The following is a 13,709-nucleotide window of genomic DNA, read 5'->3' as shown; positions in this document are numbered from 1 at the left end:
ATTTCCTGATTTCTCTGCGTAAGCTGCTCCCTGAGTTGTTTAATCAGGGCTGAGCTATCCCGCAGGGCTTCAAACAAACCCCACGTGGCAAAAAGGTCTCTTTTGCCAGTGCTAATTGTTTTGTTGTTGCAATTTTCCTCAAATATGTCTCTAAAGGACTGGAGGGGATCAGGGCCTTGGTCAAAGATTCCCTTTTGCCAAGGGTTGTCCCCTTTCTTCAACAACCATTTTTCCAACTTGGGGACTTCCTCCTTTTTTGCGAAAATCTCCATTTTAGCGTGGATGTGGGTTTTTCTTTTTGGTTCTACTTATATTTCGCCTACTGCCAACCTCCGGTGGTATTTTAGCTATGGGTTAGGGGGCCACGAGCCGACCCGACGATCGCGTCTCGGGCAGAAAAGGGAGCCACGAGCCGACCCAACGATCGCGTCTCGGGCAAAGTTTTAGGCAGCGAGCCGACCCGACGGTCGCGTCTCGGCCAAAAGGGGAAGCCACGAGCCGACCCAACGATCGCGTCTCGGGCGAAAAAGGGAGCCACGGGCCGACCCAACGATCGCGTCTCTGGGCAGAGTTTTAGGCAATGAGCCGACCCAACGATCGCGTCTCAGCCAAAAGGGAATCCACGAGCCGACCCAACGATCGCGTCTCGGGTGAAAAAGGGGGCCACGAGCCGACCCAACGATCGCGTCTCCGGGCAGAGTTTTAGGCAGCGAGCCAATCCTATGATTGCGTCTCGGCCAGAAAAGGGGGCCACGAGCCGACCCAACGATCGCGTCTCGGGCGAAATTTTAGGCAACGAGCCGACCCAACGATCGCGTCTCGGCCAGAAAAGGGAGCCACGAGCCGACCCAACGATCGCGTCTCAGGCAAAACAAAAAAAGTTGCCCAGCAGTCAGAGTGCAGCGGTCCTCTGACCCGCCTACCTTCTTGACTGTCGGGTGCCTTAGACTAGCCTTGGCCTAGACTCGTGTAAGGACTTGGGTGTGTGTGTGCAAGTGTCTGAGTGTGTATGTAGTGTGTGTGCGTGTGTGCACTAAGCTCTAAAGAAAAGGGAGAAGGGAAGGGTGCTCTATCCAGATCTTAAACAATCCTAGCCTGTCCTGACATTCCCTCCCACGATAGACGCGTTTAGAAGGCCTCGGGACGGCGGCCAGACTTCACGGGACTCCCCCCTTGCGTTCTATCGGGCTCAGTCCTCTTTCGAGGTGTCTGGCCTCCTAGGGGCGGCTGAGGAGTCCAACGCTGAATGGTAGAAACGGGAGCAGCCCAACCCACAATTTTTAGAGATGCTCGCTAGAGCCTTTCACACAGAACTCATTCACTCAATCACTCACGCAATAGCCTCGCTAGCAAGACTTTCTGAACGGTGCAACCTTACGTCTGTCTGTATGAAGACACGCGTGTCGACTCGCGTGCGTTCACACAAACAGGATAATGCCCAAGCTTTCTCCACCAATTTCTGTTAGGGAAACTGCTCTCAAAATGAGATTGGGGAATTAGATTGAGAGACAGCTGGCCCTAAAAAGGAATCTTTGTTATCAATTGTATACCAGGCTCAACCGTTCAGAGAGTCAATGCTCAATAAAGGACTCTAATTTAGTAAAATCAATTGTGGTTTATTTGAAACAATAGTTCTTTCATTCAAGGTACAAAATCAATCACACATTCACACAGGTCTAAGAAATATAGAGAGATCGATAGGGGAACATAAAGGATGGACATACAGGGTAATACTACCTCTCGCAGACTCCAATGGAAGGCTCCGATGGCGACGAATGAGGAAATGGGGGAAAGGTCCCGAAACTGATCAGGAATCGGGGGTGTTACTACCCAGCGGGAATGGGGGTTTACTGAGTAGAAGGCACACCTGTGGGTAGCTAGTCCACAGGTTATATAGAGTTACCTTAGTCCTGAGGGGATGGGAGGTGACTGGGAGTGGTAATGGGAGGTTCTGCTGATGACCAGGAAGGCTGGACATCGGCTGGACCAATGGTGGGTCAATGGCGACACCTGATTGGGTGTGTGCTTCAACCAATGAACATCACCTTCATCCTGGGCATCCTGGAAACTTCCAGGTTGCGACAGGGCCTGGGGTGGCTCCGTTGGTATCAATGTGGGAATGGTTGGGTGATTGGGAGGAGATGGGATTAACTGGGAAAGGGACAATAGAGAATCAGATATGCACCTAGGTATTCCGGTGTAGACAAAAGGGCTTGGTGGTATCAGGAGAGATCCTTCCTCTTTCTCAACTCTCCGGGGTGAAGACAGTTGTTTAGGAAATCACTGGGCAATCAGGATTAATAGTGGAGCCATTAATCCATTCATAGACTAGGTGGGTTGCTTGCGGGCTAGGAATGACTCAAGGTGTGTACGTGAGGTTCCCACATAGAAGGAATGAATCCCATCCAGTTAGGAAGATGGCTACATGTGGTGTTAGCAAAACACAGTGGTTTCCATGCTTAGCGCTTCACACCGTTCGCCTGGACAGCTCCGTGGCGGCGTAGCCTCCTCCTTACCATGGCGGGTTTCACGCGATGGCGGGGAAACGTTAGAGCGCGGCTGCAGACACTCTGTGCCTGACTCAAGCGCTTATATACTTGTTAATAGGCACACAGGAGTCTTATGTAGTTCTTGGGTAGCGTCACTCGCATCCACTGGCCAGGCGGATGCAAGCTTACTTCTCCAGGCGCCCTGGCAACCATGCTGGTAATCATGATGTTCACGTGTATGAAAAGTAGGGGGCTATTCCTCACAGCTCATAGAAGAAGTGCTGCTCCTCAACGATGGCAGTCTCATGGCATTGGTGTCAAGTCCCGGCCTTTTCTTAGAGATGGCTGGCCAAATGTCAGGTTAATACTCTGACCCGTCTCCATTATTTACAACCTAGAGAGCACGTAGGCATCACCATCTGGCAGAAGAATGTTTATGGTACTGGAAAAGGCCTGCTGTGTTTCAAGGATGTACTCCCTAAATTCACAGGCTTCCTTATCTGTTCGCAATGTAGTGTGAGAATGCTTTTGTAGTGAAAATGATAGTTGCTGTAACCTCTGAACCTTAGATTTAAATGAAGCGCCTTTTGTAATGGTTTATGATACCCTATATAGCAAGCATGTAACCTCTGGTATCTCAGTATTTCTAAGGACCATATTCCTAGTAGCACCTTTGAATTCCTTAATAAACCAGTCTATTTGAAATAAAACAAAGGACTTCATTATTGGAAATCTCAGGGCTTGACAGCTGGCCATGTTGTCGCCAGGTCGCTCCTCCCGACATTTGGCGGGGGCACTTGGGTCTGCAAACCCATGCCACATGGTGCATCTTTCTGTACTGGTGGCAAACAGCATCCCTGAATTTGCATGAGTGGTGCTTGTGTAGCTCCCTGCAAAGCACTGGGCAGGCACTGTCTCCGATGCACGTGGTTGTGGGCGTTGCTGGGTTGCGTGGTGCAGTTTGAGAGCGTTGTCACCATCGGAGTCGTCCAATGACATGGGGGATGGAAGCTGGTGGGCACTGGCTTCAGAATGGCAGCTTTTGTTCTTACCTGCCTTTTCGGCTGCAGTGGCAATCTTGAGGGCCTTTTCAAGTGTTACTTCAGCGATCTTTCTTGTCATGGAGGCCGTGCATGAATTTTTTGAGCAGGGCCTCTTCCAGACGTGCTGCGTACTCAGCTTTCACCCTGAGTTTCCGCAAGTAAGTGAGGTAGTCGGCTGCAGACTTGTTCAGCTGCTGATGGCTGTCAAAAAATTGAAGCCATTGGGTCATGTGGGATGGCTGAGGAGCAAAGTGGCTGGTTAGCACCATGATAATCCGCTTGTAGGAGGATGATTCAAGTGTTGCTGGCATGATCAGGCTCTTGGCTAGCCTCAGGATAGTGATGCAGCAGGTACTCAGTAAGATGGCCTTCTTCATCTCCTGGTCCTCATCCTGGTTTCTGATCTTCTGGGCCACAAGGTAATATCTGAGTTGTTTGGCCCACAACTTCCATAGCTCAGGATGAGCTGCATCGAACTCAGGCAACATTCCTGGAGTGGTAGCCATGTCATCCAGTGTGGCGATGCAATGCGCGGGGCTGGCAGTGCAAAATCAGCTATGTGCAGTGCCAGGTTTCGGGGCTCGCTCAGCAGGATTCCACCTTCATCTCTTAATAGCTCTCTTAATTAGTTACAGCTTGGTAATGGCTGAAGACTGCTGTACTGGGCCAATTGAGCCAACTATATACTGTTCAAGGTTCCCGTGCTAGGACGCCATTGGATCATTTAAACCAGCAGGGGGCCTGTGACTGGAGCAGGGTGGCAGGGATTTGGATCCTACTGCCCATTGTCTCCAAGTCCCCAAGCTCAGACTTAAAGGCTCCAATGAGCTGAGCTGGAACCTGGTTAATAGCAACATTAGTCACATTCCCAACAAACTCAGATAAGATTCTTCTACTGTTACCCATTCTGGCTTGGGATTGGAATTCAGTATTTTGATTAAAGAGTTGCCCCATAATACAATGTTATGTCAGGTAAAGCAAGTTCTCCCAATTTTGTTGGTCTTCTTAAATTAGAAAAACTAATTCTCAATTTTTGGTTGCTCCATATAAACTTACTCCAAGAACTTTTGGCATTTTTTAGAGTCTGCTTTAATATCAATATAGGGATTAAAACTAACAAATCTTTTATTTTCCCAAACCTTTATATTTATTTAAAGCACTCCCTATATTAATATTCAAAAAGATTTTGAGAGTCAACGTTCCCTTTATCAGATACCAGTGAAGGAAGCTTTGACTCTCAAAAGTTTGCACCCCCAAAATCTTGGTATCTAAGATGCTACTGAACTCAAATCTAGCTGTACTTACATCAGAGATTGTGTTGCAGACTATAGGAAACACATTCTTCTGTCCAACCACTGAGGCCTCCTGATTACTAGATGGGATTGATCTTTCCCTTCCCCCTTCCATGCTATTGCTTTGTGTGTTGTTTCCTCACAGGCAGTATTATCAAGTGAAGGTCCCCTCCGCCTCTTATTTTTACAATAACAAACAAACACAATCAGCCCCTGTACTTCCTAGGAACTTGTTAAGTTGCTACAAAGACAAACAAACAGGACTGACTGAGTTTGAGCAGCTGACTTATCATAAGTCAGGTTTATATTTACCAAGTGGAAATGAAGGAATTCGCTAGCATCATATGGATATAACTAGCAGGGTCTGCCCTAAAGTGTAGGCATAGCTAAAACTTTATAGTTAGTAGCCATGCCCTGGTCTCAATAAATGGGTTCCAGTCTCTAGGCACATTGCAGCATAGCTGACACAGTTGGGGACCCCTAAAATACGGTGTAAAAATGCTGTCTAAATTTGCTCAAGTTGGAAATTGAGGGCGCAAACCCAAATGGGGATCCCATATAACAACTGAGAATCTGTTTTATTAAAAATACAGATGGCAGCTGGGACAAATTGGTTGCCATTCTTGTAAAAAAAGCTAACCACCGCAAATGAACTACACCTTGCTGAGATGACTGTTTGCTTGTGTTGTACTGTCCAGTTATGATTATGTTGGGAAAAAGACCCCCAAGTATTTGAAAGATTTCACCTGTTCAATATTATTTCCTTTGAGGCACCAGCTTTGTGGTTTCCAGGACCTTGAAAATACTAAAATTTTGGATTTTACAGTTTATAGACAGGAAATTTGTCTCGCAGTATGAAATAAAAATGAATAAGGCACTTGAGGCCCTTCTGCGAATGTGACAGTACAACTGCATCGTCGATGTAGAGCAATAAAGGGATAACATGTTTGGGGGAGTGACCATCAATAGCATTTAGAGAGGGGGTCAGATCATTCAGGAATAAATTAAACAAATAGGGGGCTAGAATACAGCCCTGTTTGACTCCCTGATTGGAAATGATCTTTGAAGTTAATGCACCTAGGTCATTATATTGCACTTGACAGCTATTAAGGGAATACATTTTATGAATAATGAAAAGTAGGCATTTATCCAGACCCATGATGTCCAATTTGTTCCAGAGAAGATCCCTGGGAATAGAGTCAAATGCCCCTTTTAAATCAAGGAAGGCCACAAACAGCCTTCTTCCCCTTCTACCACTGTATTTCTCTATCAGATGGTTAAGAATTATACAGTGGTCCATTGTAGACTTGCCAGGACAAAATCCGATCTGTTCCCTACTTGGGAAATTTTGCTCTTTCATCCAGGAAGTGAGTTTTCCCAAGGGGTGTCTTGCATATAATTTGCCTGCTATGTCAAGCAGACTAATTGGGCGATAGTTCTCTGGTTTTTGTGGATCACCCTTCTTATAAATTGAGACAACTATGGAATTTGCCCATGATTCAGGCATGGTCCCTGTTTTATCAATCACTATGAAGGGAGTCGCCAGAGGCAGTGGCGTAAGGAGGGGGGCGGGGGGAGCGCGCCGCCCCGGGTCTGGGGGTCCCCGCATTGGCAATGGGGGCCCCCAAACAATGGCCGTGACGCCGTGTTTGCTGCGCTGCGAGGGGGGGGGAGAAAAAGAATGGAGGCGCGGCGCCCGACAGCGACGGGGAGCGCGCACATCGGGGCTCCTCGTGCCCTTCCCCCTCCCCTTTTTTTTCCCCCCTCTCCGTCTCACGCAAAGGCGGCAGCGCGTCGCTTTTTCTCCTCCCTCGCCTCGCCTCAGAAGGTGCGCGTGCCAGAGGAGCTAACGCTTGAATCTCTCTTTTCACTCCCTGCACTCAATAACCTCATGAGAACCCGAACACACGACACGAGCAAAGGGCGGGGGCAGTTTCACGGTCACCACAATCAGATCAGAGTCCCGTTAGGGCTGTGTGTCCTAGCCGATTGTGAAGCGAGAGACTTCCTCCATCTGATCTGAAGCATGCTTTCTCGGATGCAAGTCTCATTGTGGGGCTTACCTCCTAGGAAGCTGTGCATAGGTTTCGCATTTGGTAGGAGAGAGCAGAGAAAGGCGATGATTCTGCCGGACCCGAGCAAATAACTCAAGCCAGAGCCCTGGGCAGGCAAGCAGCTTCTTTCTTAACCTGCACCAGAAAGGCGGGCAGGGGGCTTCCTCTTTGGAAAGTACCCCCCCCCCAGCGCCCAGTTCTCTGAGTCATCCCGCCAGCCGGCCGGACCCCACACACCATGCCGAGAGACCCACGAAGCGCAATCCTAAACCTCCGTGCACACCGTGGGATCTTCTCCCGGGCAAACAAGCTAGGAGACAGTTAGCAGTATTAATTACTCTTTACTTATGTAGCAGGCAATAATCATTCACTTCATTACATAGTTACATATGTGTCTACATAGACTCTGTAAAAACCAGTAAGTGTCACAGATGTTTAAACCCGAACATTACTAGATTCACTTCTAGCAAGGGAGGGGAATCTTGGGAACACCTAAGAGAGATCTGGGCTGAGCTTTGGTTACAGGTATTAAAACCTGGGTGTGGGCAGTGATGTGAACCTAAGGTATTCTGTGGCTCTTTAGTCAGACCAGTGGAGTGGATTCAGGAACAGTTCAGGATGTTGAAATTGTATTATATATCTTTTTCTTTCTTTGTTTAAATAGTTTTGTAAGCCACTTTGAGCCCTAGGGGGAAGAAAATCAGGCTTGGAATGCTTAATTACTACTATTCCTAAATGAATTTAATGATTACATTCTGGTTTATATTTTATTCTTCAATATGCAGCGGATTGTAATCTTGTTTAAATTTTTATCTTGCTCTGTGTGTGTGTGAAAAGGAAGATAACCCTGAATGTAAGAGGACCCCCTTGAAAAGTTATACAAAAAAAATTATTAATAGACATAGCTGTAGCTTATATACAAACATAAGATTTTTTCTTTTCTTTCTTTTTTATAGTATACCTGAGGAAGAAACTAGTATTGCATTTGAATAAATACTGTCATATAGATGTTTCATACTATTTTACTCTGAAAATAATCTCATGTGAATATATTAATCCAGAGGGTGCTTCCACCCATAACAAACATCACTGATATCATGTTAATGTATTGAAGTGTCAGTTCTGTTAATAAAGGAAGGAAGGGTGCTATTCTAGCCCATGTATGTTTTATATTTGCATTACAGATATGGGAAATGCAAAAACAACATCACTGCTATTATTACCATGTATGAAAATAGCTTTAAAAGTGTTTTGCAGTTCTTGCTTTGCAATGTAATATTAATCCCCACATTGACTAGAATGTGTAGTTAAAAACAGACCTCTTCTCCTCCTTGATCTGCATAAACTCTTGGTAGAATGGATCCTAGTAATCCAGGACTCTGATTCCAATAGCAGCAGCCACCCAGATTCCCCTGGGGATGTTACAGGCAGAGCAAGATGGAAACAGCTATTCCTAGTTGTTTTAAGGATAAGGGTGAAATCACAGGAGCAGAAGCAATTTTAAGTGAGTACATTGTGAAAATTGGGTCAAAAAATGCACTATAACACAAATTATAACTCTATTTACTACTGCCCTGTGCAAAGCAGAAAAGGGGAGGGAGCTTGCTGTCAGTCACCCCAGCGAGGTCCTTCCAGAGTACAGCATGCCCTGCTCATCTCCATTTTAAGAAAAAATGACAAATTGCAGGAAGTGTGAGGGAGTCCCCCTGACGTTTGTTTCTTCAGTGTCGTACAAGAGACTGTGAATCCTCCATACTTTGGGACCTGCAATCTTTGGTGTACCTAACTGTGTTTAATGCAGGCTTAGTACATATATATGTATGTGCTGTCAATTGATTTATGGTGTCCCCAGAGGGGGGGATATCAAGGCAAATGAGAAGCAGAAGTGGATTTGCCATGGCTTTCCTCTGCTGCGCCTTTCCTAGTGGTCTCCCATCCAAGTACCAACGCTGCTTAGCTTCCAAGCAGCCCCGTAGCCAACCAGGGACCCACGGAGCCTGCCCCCCTGACAGGGTTTTTTTGGGGGGTCCTCACCCCATGCAGGAGGCAGGAGAGGCACCCAGGAGCAGCCACTGCCCCTCCCATGCCATTTATAGGGCCCACAAATCAGCTGATTGGTGGACTCACCAGCCTCCTGCATGATTTGAAAGGCCCCTCTTTAGATGGCCCCCTCCCTCCTGGCCCCTAGCTACAGAGCTTCCAAGACTTGGCAAGATTGGGCTATGCCATGGACTTATGGTGACCCCAGCAAGAGGCTTTTGAAGCAAGTGAAAAGCAGAGGAGGTTTGCCATTGCCTTCCTCTGCAGCCTTCCTTGGTGGTCTCCCATCCAAATACCAGCCCTGCTTACCTTCTGTGATCCAACAAGATCAGGCTATATACCATACCATCTTTCCTCCTTTCATAGGGACACCTGATGGTTCACCTCAGTTCCTGTTTGCTGGTTGGAAACAGGAACCTGTATGTGCTTTTTTTAGAGTGCAGATTTGAACCTGAGTCTCTGAGATCTCGCTCTGACATCCTAACCGCTACACCACAGTGGCTTTTTGCACAAGTGTTGCATGGGACTGGCCCAGGCAACTGCACAGACATTGTTGGTGCCTTCCCCGCTGGTAGGCATGCTGCTTCAGCCATCTTGGTAGGCACAACCAGACACCCATCTCCCGCTGATGCTCTCTGACAAGCTGCTAAACACCCCACAGAGAAAGAAACACTTCTCATTTACAACTATGCAAATTTGTTTCTTTTCTGATATGCAAATGAGGGAAGTCACATCACTTCCTGTTTCCAGCAGGGCTCCCTCGCAAGTGGTGGCCATCTTGCGGAAGTGACATCACTGGAAGTGACATCATATCCTGTTTCTGGAGGCGTGCACACACACACATAGGGGGGCCCACATAAATCTTGGGCCCCGGGCCCCCAAAGCCCTAGCTACGCCACTGGCCAGAGGGGAAGCCCACCAGTCAGAATTGTTTGTAAATAATTCTGGTGGGAGTCCATCTGGGCCTGGGGCCTTCCCTGCCTTGACTGGGGCCATTCAGGTTGATCAGGGGGGATTTGTTCTTGCTGATCAGATACAACGGTCAGAGGGTCAAAAAATAAATGATGTAAATGGTCTATCCAGACCTCGGCAGGAATGGAATGTCTAGAACAGTGGCTCGTCACATCAGAAGCACCAGTAACTAATGAACAGAAAAGCTTACTGTTAGAGGCACTAATAAGTAAATCCCAGTTCTTGATAGATAATTATCTTTTCTTATGAGCCACTGTATCTTTAAGCTTATTTTTCAGTTCGAAGTACCTCAGGGGGATATTAGCAGTGAGGCTGTTACGATAAGTGCGATATACTGCATTCGGTATCTTCCCAGATCATGGGCTGCCTACTGCCTACCTTTCCCAGATTACTTCACCCCAGTTACGCCGCTCTTTTATGTTAGCAAGACTCAATGTTCTACCCTCAGTGGTATTGTCTGGGAGGTTTGCCAACATTCCTTATCAGGATAGAGTCTGCCCATGTAATGGAAGGCACCTTGAAACGGTCCCCCATGTCTTACTTTATTGTGATTTTTATGGGGAAGTGCGGGACTGTATAATCAAACTTATTCTGTCTAATTTTTATGGATTACCTGAAGCAAAGTTAGTTTTTTTTCTACTATCTGACCAGTGTTCCCATATCACAAGCCTGGTTGCAAAGTACCTTTTGGCTGCCATAACAATTAGGGAGCAAAAGACTAGCTCCCCTTCTTGATGTCTGACTGGTATTTATAGCTGAAACTCCATGTAAATTTGCTATGCTGTACTTTTTATTTCTATGCCAATAAAGGTATTTGGATTGGATTGGATTGGATTGAGATTTATATTTTCCTTATAGACTTGCAAAAATGAAGGTCACAGAAATCAAAACATGTCTTACAAGAGGCTGAAGACAAGAGCCTCTTAAAGATGTTATTGGGAATCCCTTTATTCCGAACGAGAGTCAATTATCTTCTTCCTTTTAATAAGCAAACCTGCAGGAATGGAAACTTTGAAAGCCAGTTGCAGTCAGGGGAAAGATCAAACTTTGTGGGTGGACAAAGGAAAATATGTTAAACTTTTTTTTTTCTTGAAGCTGCTGAACTTTGCTCCGTCCATACAGTGAAAGGATTATAGTTCCTGCTGGAGAGGAACATAAACTATGGGGGGGGGGGCAATGTGGCTCAAGCCCACAGTGTTTCCCAGAGGAGACAATGACGCCTGGGGCTGCCAGGTAGAATCATAAAGCTGCTTAGAATGTCACATTAGCCCATCTAGCCCAGCATTACCTTGTCAAATAGGCAATAGCTCACAGTCTTTACTGGTCTTGTTACCTTAGATCTTTTAGCAAAGATCCCATGTTATTTTGCATTCAAAGCCACAGTTTGTCCCTTATTGATAATATTATCCAAAGTATCCATTTATACTAATGTATTCCACACATTCAGATCAGTCCTTTGTCCTTAGCAACCTCTCACTTTTCATCTGCTAAAAGCCCTCTCACATGTTTTTCACAGGGAGAAGTAATTTTTAAAAGGAAAGGCACTGAAGCCCTTTACACTCTTCTATAAAGTTTCTATATCCTATTACTTATCCTTTTAAACCAGGGGTGGTCAGAGGCCATTTTGGAGCCTCAACAAGGCTTAGTGAGGTCTGCCAAAAAACCGTTGTACTAATACTTTCTAAAGACACTGTAATCACACATCTACTTTTGTTTTCCAGTTCAGGGCGACTAACATCCAAACTTCCAAAACTGCCCCTTCTGGAAACATATTTCCATGCCAGCATTCAGCACTACAGCCAATATGGCTGCAGAGAATTCATTTCCAGCAGAGAGAGAGGCAGCCAGATCACATTTTTTGTTTTGTTTTGTGAGTTTGGCTTTCTTAAACCCTGTAATGAGTTGCCAAGGCCTTTAACAGAATTTTCCTTCATTACAAGGGACCTTGATAGCTGGAGATCTCTCTTTAGCCTTTGGAATGTAATGCCTATCTGAGTTTGGGGAGATGATACCCCTCAGAATTAAGTAGACTACAGAAAAGCATTTTGGATTTGGAGTCAATTTGGGACTTGGAGCTAATTGAGACAGAATTGTGAGGTGAATGAAGCCAAAGCAAGGCTCTTTCTAGAAAACTCAAGCAGGAACAGTAACTTTGCTGCCTGCTTTCACTGTGTGGCTTATTTATGGGTAAATAAATATCTTGCGTAAAATAAATATTACAAAGACATAACACATCTTTGGGGCTTTCTCCTTTAAAAGAAATGAAATCCTGCCACACAATATTCCAGAAAACCCTCATTACTTATAGAAGGTAGGGAGAAAAAGAGAGGGGAAAGTGCTTATGGACCATCACTGGCTCTATAGTGGTCCAGGATAAAGTTTGAAACCACATTATTGCACCATGGATATAAGGATGTTATAAGGATGATTGATAAATGAAAGGAAATGTATTGCCCAAGTTGGTTGACATCTTCAAGGATTATATAATGATTTCTGTTTGCAAAATCAATGCTCTTTTTGGCCTAACATAGATCTTAAAGAAAAACATTCTGTTTGGAATATATCAGGCACCAATTGTGAATGTCATTTTATTATTACGGTTTGTAGAATCTTTTGGGCTCAAGTGCCGTGTTCTACTGGAGAAAGTTTTTATTCCAGACGTTTCATTCTCGGCTGCAGAGAACATTCTCAGTGGCGTTGCAGCCGCTCTGACCTTCTTGGCTGCTGTGCATTGAGTGAGGCCAGGGCTGCTGGAGAGCTGCTATTTCTAGTCTGGAGGGGGTGTGGTGAAAGGGCAATAGGTTTGTGGATGTGCCCATTGTTTGGTGGGGCTTCCTGGAAGGGTAGTGATAAGGAAACTGGCTGTTGAATGTGACCATTGTTCTATGTTAATTGCTGGGAGGCTTATTTTATTATGTTTATTTTATTATGTTTATAAATGTCGATGGTATTGCTTATGGCATTATTTTCTTGTAGGTATCAGTGAATTCCCTTATTCATTGGTCTTCTAACATCTGTGCATGAAAAAATGCTTTTTTATGAAATTCCTAAATAGATATCACTGGGAACTACTGTATTTTTCAGACCATAAGACGCACTTCCCCCCCCCCCAAAAAAAAGTGGGTGGGGTGTGTGTCTTATGCGTGTCATCCTTGCGCAGGGGCCATGCTAATCTTCTCTGTATCGTTCCAATTTTAGTATATGTGCTGTCTTATGGTCCGAAGGTACGTACCTTCGGGGGGGGGGTGATCTGCTGCCTCTTCCTCCAATCCGGCGCTTCCCCCACGCCTGCCTGCCTGGCTCCATCTTCTTCAGGCAAGTGCTGGGATCGCTCCACGTGGCCCCTCCGCAAACCCAGCGCTTTGCGAGCGCCGGCTGTGGAGAGGGCAGCGTGCTTCCTCCTTGCCTGTGTGCCTGGCTTCAGCTGTGATGTTTAAAGCAAGCACTGGGATCGGAGGAAGGAGGGAGCGATCCCAGTGCTTGCTTTAAACATTACAGCTGAAGCTAGGCACACAGGCAAGGAGGAAGCACGCTGCCCCCTCCGCAGCCGGTGCTTGCAAAGTGCTGGGTTTGCAGTGGGGCCACGTGGAGCGATCCCAGCGCTTGCCTGAAGAAGATGGAGCCAGGCAGGCAGATGCGGGGGAAGCGCCGGATCAGAGGAAGATCGCCCTCCAGGAGGTAATTTATAAAGAAAAAGAAACCTACTATAACTTTGTTGGATAAACATATGGCAGCAGTGGCCAGTGGTTCCTTTCACCAGCTTGGGCTGGTGAACCATCCATGGCTTTCTGGAGGCAAAAGATCTTACCACTTTGGTAC

At 46.1% G+C, this 13,709-nt stretch overlaps 1 pseudogene; it reads right to left on the bottom strand.

The window, feature by feature from the left end:
- Nucleotides 1-13,005: 13,005 nt before the first annotated feature.
- LOC132589228 (U6 spliceosomal RNA) lies at nt 13,006-13,118 on the bottom strand (annotated as a pseudogene).
- Between the last annotated feature and the right edge of the window lie 591 nt (nt 13,119-13,709).

The sequence above is a fragment of the Heteronotia binoei genome, chromosome 1 (genome assembly GCF_032191835.1).
Source record: "Heteronotia binoei isolate CCM8104 ecotype False Entrance Well chromosome 1, APGP_CSIRO_Hbin_v1, whole genome shotgun sequence".
Taxonomy (NCBI): Eukaryota; Metazoa; Chordata; class Lepidosauria; order Squamata; family Gekkonidae; genus Heteronotia; species Heteronotia binoei.
The sequence above is the reverse complement of the archived record's forward strand: the minus strand, read 5'-3'. Positions and strand labels throughout refer to the sequence as shown.